The 15080-nt window shown below is 38.9% G+C and overlaps 1 protein-coding gene across 1 annotated transcript in view; it reads left to right on the forward strand.

The window, feature by feature from the left end:
* Window positions 1-15080, forward strand: part of chl1b (cell adhesion molecule L1-like b) — a 210975-nt gene that overhangs the window by 177868 nt on the left and 18027 nt on the right. The window contains exon 28 of the transcript XR_013656068.1: window positions 1527-1646. The gene's annotated coding sequence lies outside the window, so the exon portion shown is untranslated. The remainder of the gene's footprint in view (window positions 1-1526; window positions 1647-15080) is intronic.

The raw sequence follows: 15080 nt of genomic DNA on the forward strand, positions 1-15080 counted from the left end.
AAGTACCAGAAGGTTGATCGGGAAAAAATATACATTATCCAAGCTTATTCAACAGATAAATTGGCTGAAAGATTTAGAAATGTGGCAGTTTGGTGGTAAAAGCTGCTGGTGGAAGGTTGGGTTGGAGCCAAATCCTGAGGCAGAAAGAAAGCTTTGCAAATCTGGTTCCAAACTGTGCAAATCAGCCAGAAAAATGTTTGCCACAGGTGAACTGTGATTCATCCTACAACGTTTAGCTGATCACTGACTGAATGCTCTGATGTCTCTGTGGATGTTTACTCCCACCCAAGATGTGTCCAACCTCTCCAAGGAAGGTTGCTATAATCAGATTCCTCCTGTGCTGTAGAACCATGTAGAACCATGAAGCAGCATAAAGCAACAAGTTGCTGGATGTTTACAATCATTACAGTCAGGTTTATCAGTGATGTAAATCCATAAGGAGGCGGGGCCTGTCCACACACACACCCAGATACCACAAACATATCTGTTGGCTCCAAATAATAAAAAAAAAACGTCCACATACAAAACATGTCAACATGTACACAGTTCAACTGATGTTCACTCAAGCATACTTATGCATTCGGACCGACCCGTGTGAAATATTTCATTCAGTCACACAAACTAGTTGTGCAAAGGGGAGATAGCACCTGTGCTCGAGTGGGTCTTTATGTTCTACTAAAGTGAATGATGGAATGTAATAATACATAGTTTCTGCAGAGCAGCAGGAGTTCATTAGAAATTCCCCTCTGAGTTGTGGGCGGGACTGTTGGCACTGAGTAAACTGCTCTCATTTCATATCTTGCCTTTGTTTAAACGCTCTCCCGCTACCTTACAGCCCCTCACAACCCATTACAAGCCAACACAAGCACATTACAGGTGCTACAAAAATGGCAAGCTATATTGTAGCTATCTAGCCATACAGTTTTTAACTCAGACAGCAGCTCAGACGAGGAAAATGAAGTCGTACGTGGATCTATTCGTCTACAAGTGGATGCATCAAAATAGGGTGGAGCAGAGAGATTGTGGCCTGCTGGTTGTATTTGTACAATTTTCAAATCATCTACTTCTCATTCACAACACAATTTGAATAAAAAAAAAATACTCAGAAATGCCCTTTTAATCTTAGGTTTTTTATATATGTCCTCCATCATCAGAAAAATGCTACAAGAACATCTTAAAAACACAATTTTTGTCAGAGTTGGTCTTTAAAGACTTTATCTGAGTTTATACGTGTATAAAAGTATTTTAGTAGCTTTAGAACATTATTATGACTCAAAAATATAGATACCTTTCACTTGTAGTGTGCATAGATAAACTTTTGCTGAAGTACATTTTTTGAGTAGCTGCTAAAAGTTAAGGAAAGTTGGAAAAAGTTGTACATAGCTGAATAAATGTTTTATGTTGAAGTTTCCCGACTTTTAAGTGGATTCCAACAAACTTTCCAAACTAGCAAAAGTATTTATGAAGTTATCTGTCAACAATGTGAAAGTTTGCTAATATTTGCTGCTCTATCACATTCATTTCAGTGGGACTTAAAGAGTTAAGAATCCCCAAAACATCGTGACGTTGCGATCTGGCCTCAGCACCCGCAGGTCCCTCCCACCCCTAACACCATCCGCCGTCTGAGCTGTGGACAAAAACAGACGGTGAGTGTTAGCCCTGATAGCAGAGGTAACTTTGAGTGGTGGCCTATCAGAGGCTCACTGGCTGTGGAGCTGGATGGGATTTGAAGAGCTGGCCTTCCATTAATCATATTCAAATCAGCTTCCTGCTGAATGCCCCCCTCCAAACCTCTCACTTCTCCCATGTGCTTATCTTAATGTGGACAGATGAAGCCCCGCCGCTCTTTGTCATTTCTAGTAGTGGTGATCATTTCCCACTGACTCACTAGTAATGATGCCAAATTTCCCGCTTACTCAAAACTGTACAAATAAAAACAAATTTGAGAAGATTGTTCTTTATTATAATCATAAAAAGTAATACAATGAAAACATAAATGGTAATTGTTGTATAGTGCTATTTTCCAACTCTTAAGTCATTTTGGATTCAGCTCTGCTTCAATTTGACTAATTTCACCATTACTCAGAAATGACAGCGGCTTTTTTGATAAATCTATCTCCGATGTACAGCTGGTCAAAACACTCTTAATTCCACTAAGAGTTTACAGAAATCTATCCATGTGTAGACAGATAAGAATTTCATTATGCTCCAAAGGACTATGAATATCAAATGGGAATTTGTCACAGATTGCCGTCTCTGTCTGCATCTCAAAGATTTAAAAGAGGTGTTTGCCTGGTGATCCATGTGAAAGACCGGACCTGAATGAGAAATGTAAAAGCGCTGCTGTAAGCAACATGCAGCCTGCATCCTGACCTGTGCTTTAAAGAGCTGTTTTATCAAAGCGGCTATGCTGTCATCTGTCATCAAATCTAAATGCAGCTTGATGTATTGTCCAACCCATTAGTGGGTGTTATAAAGGGTTTGGGTGATTGTTATAAAAAGAGAAAGAAAAAGAGATGTTCTACATTTTTATGCTTTTTCAATAATCTAACTGTTACTTTATAGCAGTGTTGAGAACAATAGTTTTGAAAGTAAATTGATATATTTACTCACTACTTAATCTAAAAAAGAATTGAGTTAGTCGCTGGATAATTCTTTAATAACACTGATGAGTTAACAGAAAAAGTATGTTTTTGCGTTTTGCTACATTCATGTTGGGCATGTGATGCATGTTCAAGAACGCGCTAAATGTGCGTTCAGCATATGATGTTCACAGTAGACTGTCCGACTCCATACTCGCTTACCTCCGCCACCTACAGTTGGTGCGAAACCTCAATGCAATGAAAATAATGGGAATCTTGATCCAAGGTTTTCTTTCACAGCTCCATTCTGATGTATAAAAGACTTTGTGTCATATATTTCCGCCTGGAAACAAACCACAAATATTCATTTCTCTGCCACGATTGGCGATACTGTGAATTAAAAGGGACGCCACAAATAAACCCAAGTCCCTGACTGATAAAAAAAAAAAAATCCACCTATTTTAACTCTCAACCTGCTTTCAGTGGCTGCGTGTTTTGTTTGTGGTGCCAGATAATGGTTGTAGAAACTTGCATAGCGATGACTGAAACACAGATATATGAACATTTACATAGACTTTTCATTGAAAGAGTCACCTAAACACATGTTGCCGAGGGCGGTGTGAATGTAGCTTTCCTGTATTATTTTATTCACACACAACTGGGCTTTTTTTTTTAACCCTTTAAAGACCCACCCCGATCATCTGTTTTGTCTGCTTCTGATTTACAGTGCCTCACAACGACAGTAAAGAAATACTCATTCATCCTTTCATTCATCCATTTTCTTAACCGTTTTTCCCTTTCGGGGTCACGGGGCTGCCGGAGCCTATCCTGGCTACTTGTGGGCGAAGGCAGGGGACAACCTGGACAGGTTGCCAGTCTGTCGCAGGGTAGAATGTCCACAAACACACAACCATTCACACCTAGGGACAATTTAAAGTTGCCAATTAACCTATGAAGCATGTTTTTGGACGGTGGGAGGAAGCTGGAGACCCTGGAGAAAACCCACGCATGCACGGGGAGAACATGCAAACTCCACACAGAAAGGTCCCCCGTTGATGTAATTTTTCACGTCCCCCAGCCGGGACTTGAACCGGAGGCCTTCTTGCTCTGAGGCAAGAGCGCTAACCACTGCGCAGCCGAAGAAATACTCAGAAATGAAATTATTCATTTTGTTTTCGTCATAAATTCTCTATCATCTGAAAAACCCCACCAATTACATGATTTTGAATTGAAGGGTTCTTTAACTCCCCCGATGTTGTCAGCAGACCCTAAATACCACATACTCTTTGACCTACCGTAACTCTTCGACCGTTTCCTTGATCAACTTAAATCAGCTGATTCTGTTGCAGAGCATAGGGGCTTTGCTCCGTTATGCAACACTTGGGGCTAAGCCCATATTCTCTGCAACAGAATCAGGTATTTTACGTTATTTACGTAAGTACTTCACTGCTGTAAAGCGTCGCATTTCAGCGCAAAGCTGCTTTTCTCCGCTTCAGAATACACTGAAATTACATTAATTGCAACAATGGTTGAAAAGATACGTAGTCTCAAGAATGCCAACACTGGAGCTAAAGATTTAGTGTGAAAGAGTTAAATAACAAAGCATGTTTAATTATATGTTAGATGCCTGCTTCCTATGCAGACATTGGTCATCTGAGTTTAATTTAAGTAATGCTGACTTTAATTAAAGAAAACTGTTGCAGTGAAATGTTGAATTGTTTTTACGTCATTAGAAAGTTGGTCACTAATATTGAAAATCAGAAGTTTTCCTCATAAGGAGCAACCTTTTTAATAATAATGAAAAGCAGAATTCTTAAGAAGTCAATTATTGACATATGTTCTGCTGTTTTCTTATTTTTGTTGCTGTTCAGTTGTTCAACTCCACCACCTCACTTTAGCCCTTCTTCTTATTTATTCTGCAGCTCCAAAAGGGACTTTAAGTAAAAGAAAATGTAAATTTCAAGGGTCGGAAATTATGTGAGGTGTTGTCAGGAAACTGCACGCAGAGCATTTATTCCCGGGCCGCTGTGTGATGCTTTACAGCAAGGAGATGTTAATGATTGCAACTTTCTGTGAACACGGCTTTTGTGCAACGCTGCTGCTGCTGCTGCTGCTGGGGTGTCATTTTGTTTTGTTTTTCATTTTTAAGTCGTGGGGAAAAAAATGTAGAGATTTGATTTTACTGAAAAGAAAATGCAATATATTTCTTTTTAGAACAAAAAGCAGGGCAGAGAGAGGTGTACATCTTGTTGCCTTTACTTTACCTATTAGCCATTCAACCTTGGAGTGTCTAAGCACTGGTTTCTACCAAAATATACATTTTTAGAGAGCTTAAACAACATGCAAGGTGAGACGCAGGCATGTCATATGGAATTTCGATTTTTCTTTTACCCCCCCAAACCCTGTGCGCTGTACATGCATCACTCCTACATCATTAGTGCGTGTAACTTACAGTAGCCCACTAGTACTTCACAAAAGACTTACTACACGTAGACAATAGTACGATCCATTTTACTGAGGTGGCCGTACAAGTAGGGGTGTGACGATAACCGCATCACCACCGTGCGTGGTTTCAGAAACACATCCTCATTGTACAACAGAAGTTTTTTGTCTCGTGAGGAAATACGACACATTTACTGCGTTCTAATAATTAATTTCCATTGTATTCATTTTCATTACAAGCTGCGTGCGATCTTAAGTGGCACGGCCGCCCGCCGGAGGATTTTGTGTTGGGGGGGTATATTACTGTTCTGCTTCACTCTGTAACACCAAACATGAACGTGCAACTGTTAGATTTCAATGAATATCACTACATGTTTTGTTTGGGAACTATTTTGTAGCGCAAAGTTACGTGTCTGAATAAACATGGGTATCAGGCTTCATGGCTACTGGAAAGGTGACAAAGTGTCTGCAGTCTCGTTTATTACTGGGCAATATAGAATATTCAGAGAAGATGTCTGTACCAGAGAGCACAGGTGAAGCCTTGTGTGCTGCTCGAGAGCAGTCCGCTGCAGAAGAATGAACATGCACCCCTAACACACGTGTGCGCGCTCCTTCCTCCTACACACGCAGTGCACTGACACACATACACATAGTCATTCTAAGATACCTACATAGTTAGTTCATTGGTTAGATACATAGTACTTAGCTGTTACTGTTGTTTGTTAATAAAGAATACTGCGCTGTAATTGTATTCATTTGCGACGCAGCCGCCGGGGTATTTTGTGTTTGCGACCCCCTTAAGATGCGACAGCTTCTCTCTCAGACTCTCCACAGGCCTAATCCAAAAATCTGCAGCATTCGTAGGTTGCTAGTGCACTGCTTGGGTAAATGTTTTCAAAAGCTACAAATTTATCAGCAATTAAAGACTAATAAATGCATCAAAACCTACTTAAAAATGTATGCATCATCTAATTCAATAAATAAAGTTACCAAATAGAAGTAAAAGTGGCAACAACAAAAAAAGAAATATTGCCAAATTAAGCTCAAAAAAGATTCATCTTGAGTAAAAAATGCTAAATTATGCTAAAAGCTAAATCAGTTAAACGCCCCGTGAGATGGTTAAAAAATGCAAATTTTTGCTATTTATTTAGGAAAATGCTAAAGTTAATGCTAAATCATGCTACATTTTCATCATATTTCATTATAATAAAGGAACCAAAAATGGAAACTCTTTCTGTTTTGTTCTTATATGTGCAAATAAAAGTCTCCTCTTGTTGGTCAGTAATTACAGCTGGAAGTGTTACGATAAAACTGGATTATTGTTCAAATTAGTACCTTTTATAATAAACATGAGCACCTTAATTAAAATGTATTTATACTTGGAGCCAAAACTGTGATTATTTCATATTACTGTAATTACGGCCAGCCCAAGATTGCATCGGTGCGTCTGTGTATTCACAGTCGTGTTGGAAAAAGGACTAATAATGTTCAATTTTCTGCAATTTAAGCAGTCTCAAAGAATTTGCATTTCATGTAGAAACGTGTAAATGTCAACAGTTCTTCAATCTTTCTTTTCTGATGAAATTATTATTAATGCAGTGCGGTAAGACATCCCACCTAAAAAGATAAAAAATGCCAAACACCTCTGTGTCCGACACACTAAATTTTATTTTTATTCAGACGTCCAGAAACCAGTGGAGAAATATAAAAAACAAGATAATTGATGGGAAAAAAATCTTCAAGCATTTAAGGAGGATACAAAGTTGTTATTTGTCAAAATAAGTTACAACACTTGTGTAAATAAAGCTTATGGAGAATTTGGAAACATTGTAAACAAACAGCTAAGTGATAAATCAGCTAAAAAATATTGGGGCTGAAAAGAAGTTCACTCCATTGTTTCTTTATGCTTATATAGCCGAATAACTAAGGTAATTAAGGGGTAAATAATGTTGTATCTCTAAAGAATACTTTGTTGGTTAACCCTTTTAATACCCCAGAAATAACACAACTATCACAATAAATAATACATTCTCTTCTCCTACCAGAACTCTTCAATCAATCAATCAATGTAATTCAGTTGTTTCTGACGCAGAAAAAACTGGGTTTGCATATCGGCTTTCCACCAATATGCAACAGATGACTAACGTCAAGTGTTGCATGTCAGCACAAGGCTTCTTTCCTTCGCTTCAGAATCCACTGGAATTAAGTTGATTGCATCTACAGTAAAAAGAATATCAACATTGGAGCTAATGTTGTCTAGAAACAAGATGTAAATTTAGCTGTTGAAGTTTATTTACAAACCATCATTCTTTAGATGATCAGGGTTTATTTGTTTGCTAAACAAAGTAAAATATGTTCAACCCTTGTGCTTTCCAAGGCACCTTAAGTTAGGAGTGGGGTCATCTGGACCCCACAAAACAGTGCGCTGAACCTTTTCCCGCCAATGATTCTTGATCCTCAATGGTGTCCATCCTCTCCACCTTTATCCACCTTTGTCAAGGTAGGGATAACTCGTCAATGTAAGGGTGGGGTCATCTGGACCCCATAGACAGCACAAGGGTTAACAGACATACATACAGTGGACATTGGTGTATTACTATAGTTTCTGTCTAATTTGAGTAATAAAAACCTTCTGATGTTATATTATTATAGTTTGCCTTAATTAGTTTTCCTCGTGTGATTAAAATGTACCAGCCGTCTATATGGCATAAAATCTGTTTAAAAGTATTGAAATGTCACATTGTCTGAGCCCACTCCCCCTGCGCTGTAGCAGGAGTTCTTTATAAATATGTCAAAGCTTGATTTCTCTGATAGGAAGTGCGTTTTGATTGCCAGAGCACTACTCTACATCAGCAGCCAAGGGGAGCACTTAGCAATAAAGTGCCAGGAATAATCCAGCAGTGAAGCAGCTGTGTGAAGCATCTCTGTTTCACTCCTTCCCCGACTCTGGGTGACATGTGTGTGATTGACGTTCCTTTTTAGAGTGAGGAGGGAAAAAAAAGCCTCGGTTTCTCATCCAGCATCGAGCTGTTTCACTCCAATAAATCCTGACACTGAACTAATTGGTCTTGGTGCTGAACCTTAAATTGTTCAGCGGGCGCTGACAGGCAAGGGAAAACAGTGACTGGTACAGTTGCATGTTCTTTTAATAAAAAACCTGTGTGGAGGTTGCCATCCTAGACTGTCACACTGACAGGCAGAGAAAAAAAAAGAATACATTACTGTTCCGTCTTTGACAGGATCGGGCAACAATTTTCTCTTCCACACAACAATTACTCCTATAATCTTTTTTTCAATTGTTGACATCCAATTACATAAGCGTACTTCACTTTTTTGAAAACTAAAATGTCAAAAAGTCAAAATGTCCTTTTTTGGTATGTTTGTATGGTGACCTGGAAGTCTTATTCAAAGAAAAATCTTCAAAACTTTTGAGAGAAAGTTTATTTAGCCCAATTTTAGCTCAGAATAGGATTTCAACTTTTGAAAAAGTCCAGTGTTTACCCCTCCTTCGCCCAACAGGGACCGGGAAAGGCTAAGCAAGGTGCTTTAAATTAAAGACAAATTTACTAATATATTAAGTAGATGTATTGTTTTTTCCACACTATAGGGCGCAACAGATTGCAACTCGAAACTTAAATTGTCTATTTTTGAACATCTTATATATGAGTTGCATTAAGCAAGACTAAAGAGCCACAGTTGTCTATCAAACAGTCAGACTTTAACTACGTTCAAATCAAATCAAATCAAATCAAATCAAACTTTATTTATAAAATAGCGCTTCTCATGCACTTTGTGCAGCTCGAAGCGCTTTAACACTAAAAACAGTAAACACACAACATTACAATAAAAACCCCAACCCACCCTTCACCCTTCCCACTCCCCTCCATTAAACCACATGACCCATGGCTCCCACGTACAATGAAATATGACTATGTAACTGTAAAAGAATAAATAAATAAATAAATAAATAAATAAATAAATAAATAAATAAATAAACAAACAAACAAACAAGTATGGCTTGGCTCTGCTGTGAGGAAACAGTATCTGGGAATCCTTTCATACCAGGAGCCAGCCTGGCCACCGGAACATCGCCACAGTGCCCACCCAGACCGGGACAACACCGGGGTCCCCCTCACAGCCAAAAGCTGTAAAATTAGACCCCAGCCGCCCCAGCAAGGGCAACAACTGCAGCAACAACCGCTGACCAAACCGGCATCCCTGGAGGAAAAGACCCCCTCAAGAAACACTGGGGCTAAAATCATAAGATGCTAAAATTAAAAACATAAAATTGAAAATAAGATGCGTAAAATTAAAATAAATACATAAAATAGCCTATACTAAAACTAATAGAATAAATTAGCAGTTAAAATCAACTAAAAGCTAAATTAAAAAGGTGGGTCTTGAGCCTCTTCTTAAAAACCTCTACAGTCTCTGCGGCCCTGAGGCTCTCCGGAAGGCCGTTCCACAGGCGAGGACCATAATGGCAGAACGAAGCCTCACCATAAGTTTTGGTCCTCACCTTGGGAACAACTAAGAGGCCAGCACCGGAGGACCTCAGGGTCCGCGAGGGCTCATATTTTAAAAGAATATCATTTAAATAAGAAGGCCCAAGACCATAAAAACATTTATAAACCATTAAAAGAATCTTAAAATCAATCCTGAAACGCACAGGGAGCCAATGCAGCGATTTTAAAACCGGTGTAATGTGTTCTCGCCCTCTGGTTCTCGTCAGAACTCGTGCCGCTGAGTTCTGTAGAAGTTGTAAGTTTGAAAGAGACTTTTTGGGTAAACCAGAGAGCAGGGCATTACAATAATCTAAACGACTGAAAATAAAAGCATGCATTAGTACCTCTTCACAGTAATTCTAGAACTTGTTTGTATCATGCTACATGTTAGCTAAGTTAGAAGCGTCAGCCTCCTTAGTGTATCTACAATACCTGTAACTCCCAACCTTGTTTGAGACGGATAAAAAACCAGACTGATACAGCTAAAACAAACGTCACTTGTACTACGCTAACTTCCAAACTTTGTTAGTAACACGTGAAAAACAGGCTGACGCCGCTAGATGTTAGCCATGTTGGCGAATTCACAACACCTGTAACTCTCAACCTTGTTTGCAACATGTAAAAAAACAAAAACAGACAGACACTCCAACATTATTAAACACAACAAGATTTAATCCATAAAAGACACTTGCCGCACAAAAAAAAGAGGATTTTTTTAAAGAAATTGTTAAATATGGAGTAAAATACTGTAGTTCCTCATTGACCACAGGAGTTAGGTTTGAAAAATAATCTGCAGAATGTGAAATCCTTGGCTATGTCCGAATTCCCACCCTAATCCCTAACTACTAAAAAACTAAATAGTGCGGGACTATTTAGTGCCCTGGATTTTATAAGCAATTCAGACACATCTCTCACTACTTTTTTTTCTTTTTCTTCAAACATTGAATATGACGTCATTGTTAAAATCTCATTGATATGAGCGTTTTGCAACGACCATTTATGAATCCACTGTGTTCTGAAGTTGAAAATGTTAATATTTTATTAAAAGTTACATATAACCCTTGTGCTATCTTAGATGACCCCACCCTTACATTAATGTGTTCTCCCTACCATGACAAAGGTGGATAAAGGTGGAAAGATTTCATGTAATCCATGGACACCAGTGAAGATCACAAATCCTTGAAGAAAAAAGGTTCAGCGCACTGTCTAGTGGGTCTAGATCAGTGTTTTTCAACCTTTTTTGAGCCACGGCACACTTTAACCTTGCCAAAATCCCGCGGCACACCAGCATCCAAAGAAAAAAAAGAAGCAGAAATTCATGGTCTTTGTTGATCGAGCCCCCCCCCCCCCCCCCCCCCCCCGCCCCCCGCAATCTAACGTGCATTTTTGTGATAGTTGTGGTGGAAAAAGCAGGAAAAGCAGGAAGTTGCGGCAGTTTTTTTCTAAGATGAAATAAAAGTTACGTTAGAAAATTTAGAAACTGTTTGTTGTGGTTTCAAGACGTTAAACAAGGAGGACTCATTGTGCGTTGAGACACTGTCCCTTTAAGCCAGTGCATCATGGGAGATGTAGTGTGAAAACTACCGAAAGAGGGACGAAAGACTCGCGTCTCTGAGCTTCATTGTTTTGTTCATTTGGCCCACGGTCTGACACCAGACTCTGTGGAAAGCTACACCGCTAAAGACGAGCTTTAGCTGGTATTTTTGTTAGAACTGAGCGACTTTTTGAGCTAATTTGGAACAAGGAAGTGAAGACTTGAACCACTTCTGATTGGTCAGACTGATGACATGTGATTTAGCCTTAAAGAATGATTGGCGGAGACAGTTAAAGGGGCGGGACTTTTCCGCAAACACTTATAGCTGCAGGTAAATCGCGGTAACGTCATTCTTATCAAAATGTATTTAATAGAATTAAATAAACACAAAGAAAATGTAATTGTATGATCTTTTATATTCCTAACTACTCAGTTTTTTATCAGGGCCTGTTTGGATGAACAAAGAGCTGATTTCCTGGAGATGGGAAATGTTTTTAGATCAGTGAAGTAGGGCAATTCCCCACGGCACACTTGACCATCTCTCACGGCACACTAGTGTGCCGCGGCACACTGGTTGAAAAACACTGCTCTAGATGACCCAACTCCCAATGTTAAAGTGGCTAGGATAGCCCAAGGTTTAAATAAACTTCCTTTGCAGAAATTGTTCAGATGCAATGCATTGTGGTCCATATTTGCCAATCTGGAGAACATCGATGCACACTGGTTTTTCGCAGAAAATGTCTGGGAAATTTCTAGGGCACTCGATTTTGGAAATGTAGATTTGGACAGCTCTACAAAATGGCGAACGCACTATATAGTGATTAGGGAAGGAATTCGGACACAACCCCTATCTTTATTTTCTGAAACTATTATGTTTTGAGGCTGTCAAACTCCTCACTACACACTTATACACTTTGTTCTCAAACAGACAAATAATTTTACAGTTTTCCCTTTTGTTTAAACTGTTAAAGTTCATAGAAAAAAAACTTATGAGAAAAAAAATTGAAAACGAAGATTGACTAGAGACACAGCCCGGAGGAGACTGTTTGACAATGGTCAATAACCATCCAGTGCCTTGTTAAAAATAAATAAAGGAGCATGTAAAATTGTACCCCCAGAAAATCTACAAAACAGGTAGACTCCGTAAGGTGAACCGTGACATGGCAAGGGGATAGTATACATTCAAATAATTGATGACAATAGTCAATAACGTAAAATGAAACTAAATTAGTTTCACCAGAAAGAATCAAATGACAAAGTTTTTCATTTATCCTATTAATCCTTTAGAACAGGAGGAGCTTTTGCTCCAGTGTTTACATTCTTTTGACCATCTATACTCCTTAACCATCCACATAATTAGCATAGCTTCAGCAGAATTGAAACTGGAGAAAAGCAGCTTTGAGCTGATATGCAACACTTAACAGCAGTTTTTACAAAATTCACGTAAATTAGCTGATTCTGTTGCAGAGAAAAGGGGCTTTGCGCCTAACTTGGTAGACAACATTTTACATGTTGCATATTGATGCAAAACCGACATGAAAACACATACAGTATTTCCCTGCGTCTGAATCAGCTGATTCGTGTTTATCATGAATACGGCCAGAGAGTTACGGTATATCAGAGAGGGTGTTATTTTGGTGTCGCAGAAAAAAGCTACAGTATTAAAGAGCTAATATGCCCTCAGAAATCTGAAACTAGGAGAAATCACTTTAAGTGATGTACAGTACACTCCAAGGGAATAAAACTTTCAGGCTTATGAATATTATATTATACTTTAAATTAATCATCATCTTGAAGTATAAATAATTTCAGAGCTATACTTTGCTCAAAGTTTTACATTTACTTAACATTTAACTGCACATTTGCATTTAGCATTAACATCAATCAGCTTCATAGAACTGTTTTACATTTCCTCCAGCTAATTAGTAATAATATTTAAGTATTTGCAACCTTTCATTAGCTCTTATTTATGAGGATCCACACAAATCTAGTTTTTAGGTCCCTGTTGATTTGTCTAATGTGTTTGGCATTTGAGGAATCGCATTGATTACTTTTTTGTTGGGTTTTTATCAAGCTTATTTTCCGTTGCCTTACCCATTCTTTAGCTAATAAATCATTTTTCTCTTTTGCGTAAACTCTATCAGCAGAAATGAATATCAGCAATAGCGCACGTTTGTGCAGCTCTCTCTTGTCTTTTGGGTGACGTATTAGCCTGTCTTCCATTAGGGTTGTCAGCTAGATCAAATGATGTGAGATGACTTGCATGGTTATCCAACGAAAACAGCAATAAACACTCATAAATAAATGACAGAGTGGCTCCGTTCAGTGTTTTTGTTTTTTTGTTGTTTTATAGCTGATTTATTTGACCCACTCTGTCTGATTCTGCTCCAATCCATGGCTCTCATGCGGCACAGTCGGTTTTCTAGAGTCTCGGCACCTGGATGCGCTGGACCATATCTCGTTTTCTCTTCAGTGCAATTGATCTTGAACTGTGAAAGGGAAGCCTGCCAACTTTACATAATTGGATTTCAAAAGATTGCTCTTGTTTTTGAGGCTTGCATCAATCTCTGTACCTATTAGAGCCAATGAAGTAAATCTTATTGTCATTTCATTTTTTTTTTTATTGATGATATGCATTGGAGCTGTGCGTTATATACGTCATGCTGGTGAATATGAAAGTGTCCTAAAGAGAGGGACTGTATTTATGCGCTTGACTCTGATCTCTCACTTCCCTTTAAATGTACTTTTTTAAAGAAAACTTGTTTACTTGCTTTTGTAGGTTTTCTGGCAGAGGGTATATTAAGAAAAGACTGACGGGTAAAAAATGCTCACGTATGTGATCGCATATGCCCTCATAAACAGAAAACAATGGCTTGGCAGCTGTGAGCTTTGTCCCTCTTTTTTCAATCGTTTCCCTGCACTTTCAGGCGCACAGCAGAGAGCTGCCATCGTTCCCAGTTTCTGTGAGTCTGATAAGACTCTGCTCAGTTCATTGCGGTTTGTCACAGGCTGCAGGCGCCATGTTCAGTGGACAAAAGCTTTGCATACTAATTTCAGCATCACATTTCCCAGGCAGGAGCCGGAGCAGCAGCTGTGGACACGAGTATTTTAGCGAGCTTTCCTCCAGCCGCCCCTCCACTCGCCACTGCTCCCTACTCCAAAATATGAAACGAGCAGCAGTGAAACGAAGCGCCACATTTAATTGGCCAACATGATCGATGTTGACTGCAGACTTTTGGGTTTGTGGAGGGAGTGGCTCAGTGTTTTTTTTTATAGATAACACTAAAATGTGTGTTTTTGCTTGTGAAAATCTGTTTTTAACGTTTGCACACTTTGAAATTCTGCTTTTTGGGGCTCCAGTCTGAGATTGGACACTTAGCAAAAGTGAGGTCAGCAAAGTAATTGCAAAGATCTGGGGCATGGTGACATTTCTGCAGGTTCTCAAAGGGCTTTTTATCAAGCTAAAGTTTGAAAGTAAAGAAAAGAAAAATGACTAACAAGACCATAGTCTGTAGGGAACCAGTCTTTAGAACAAAACCTAACATTAAAGTTTACTAAAGAAAATCTTAATTTTTAGTCTTAAATACAGACTCTTCATTAGGTAAACTCATTCCGTCCAGCCTGTTTAATTATAGCCACTGTTGTTTTAGGGTGTATTCAGACTGGAAAAATCCTTTTCTCTGGATCAAGTCTGCTTACATTGTTCCAGATCGAGTCCTGTACCTTGGGTTTGGTTGTGACTAAAGATCTCTTCAGTCATTGGCCAGAAACTACGAGGGCGAGTCAAAACAACAAGAGAAAGACGGACGTGCTGCGCTTTACAATTCTTATCGGGACAGTTAACTTATTAAAACTTTATATTTCGATTACCAGTTTTAAACATCTGGAACACCACTTTTTACTTGTTATATTGGTACGGTGAAGGCATGCTGCAAGGCGGTTACTGGCAAGGAGACGTGCCGTCTCTTTAACTCAGAGGATGGTACAGTGCTGAGTAGATTTTGGGTATGAAGGTTG

The sequence above is a fragment of the Oryzias latipes genome, chromosome 5, assembly GCF_053564925.1.
Source record: "Oryzias latipes strain Hd-rR chromosome 5, Olatipes_Hd-rR_3.1".
Lineage (NCBI taxonomy): Eukaryota > Metazoa > Chordata > Actinopteri > Beloniformes > Adrianichthyidae > Oryzias > Oryzias latipes.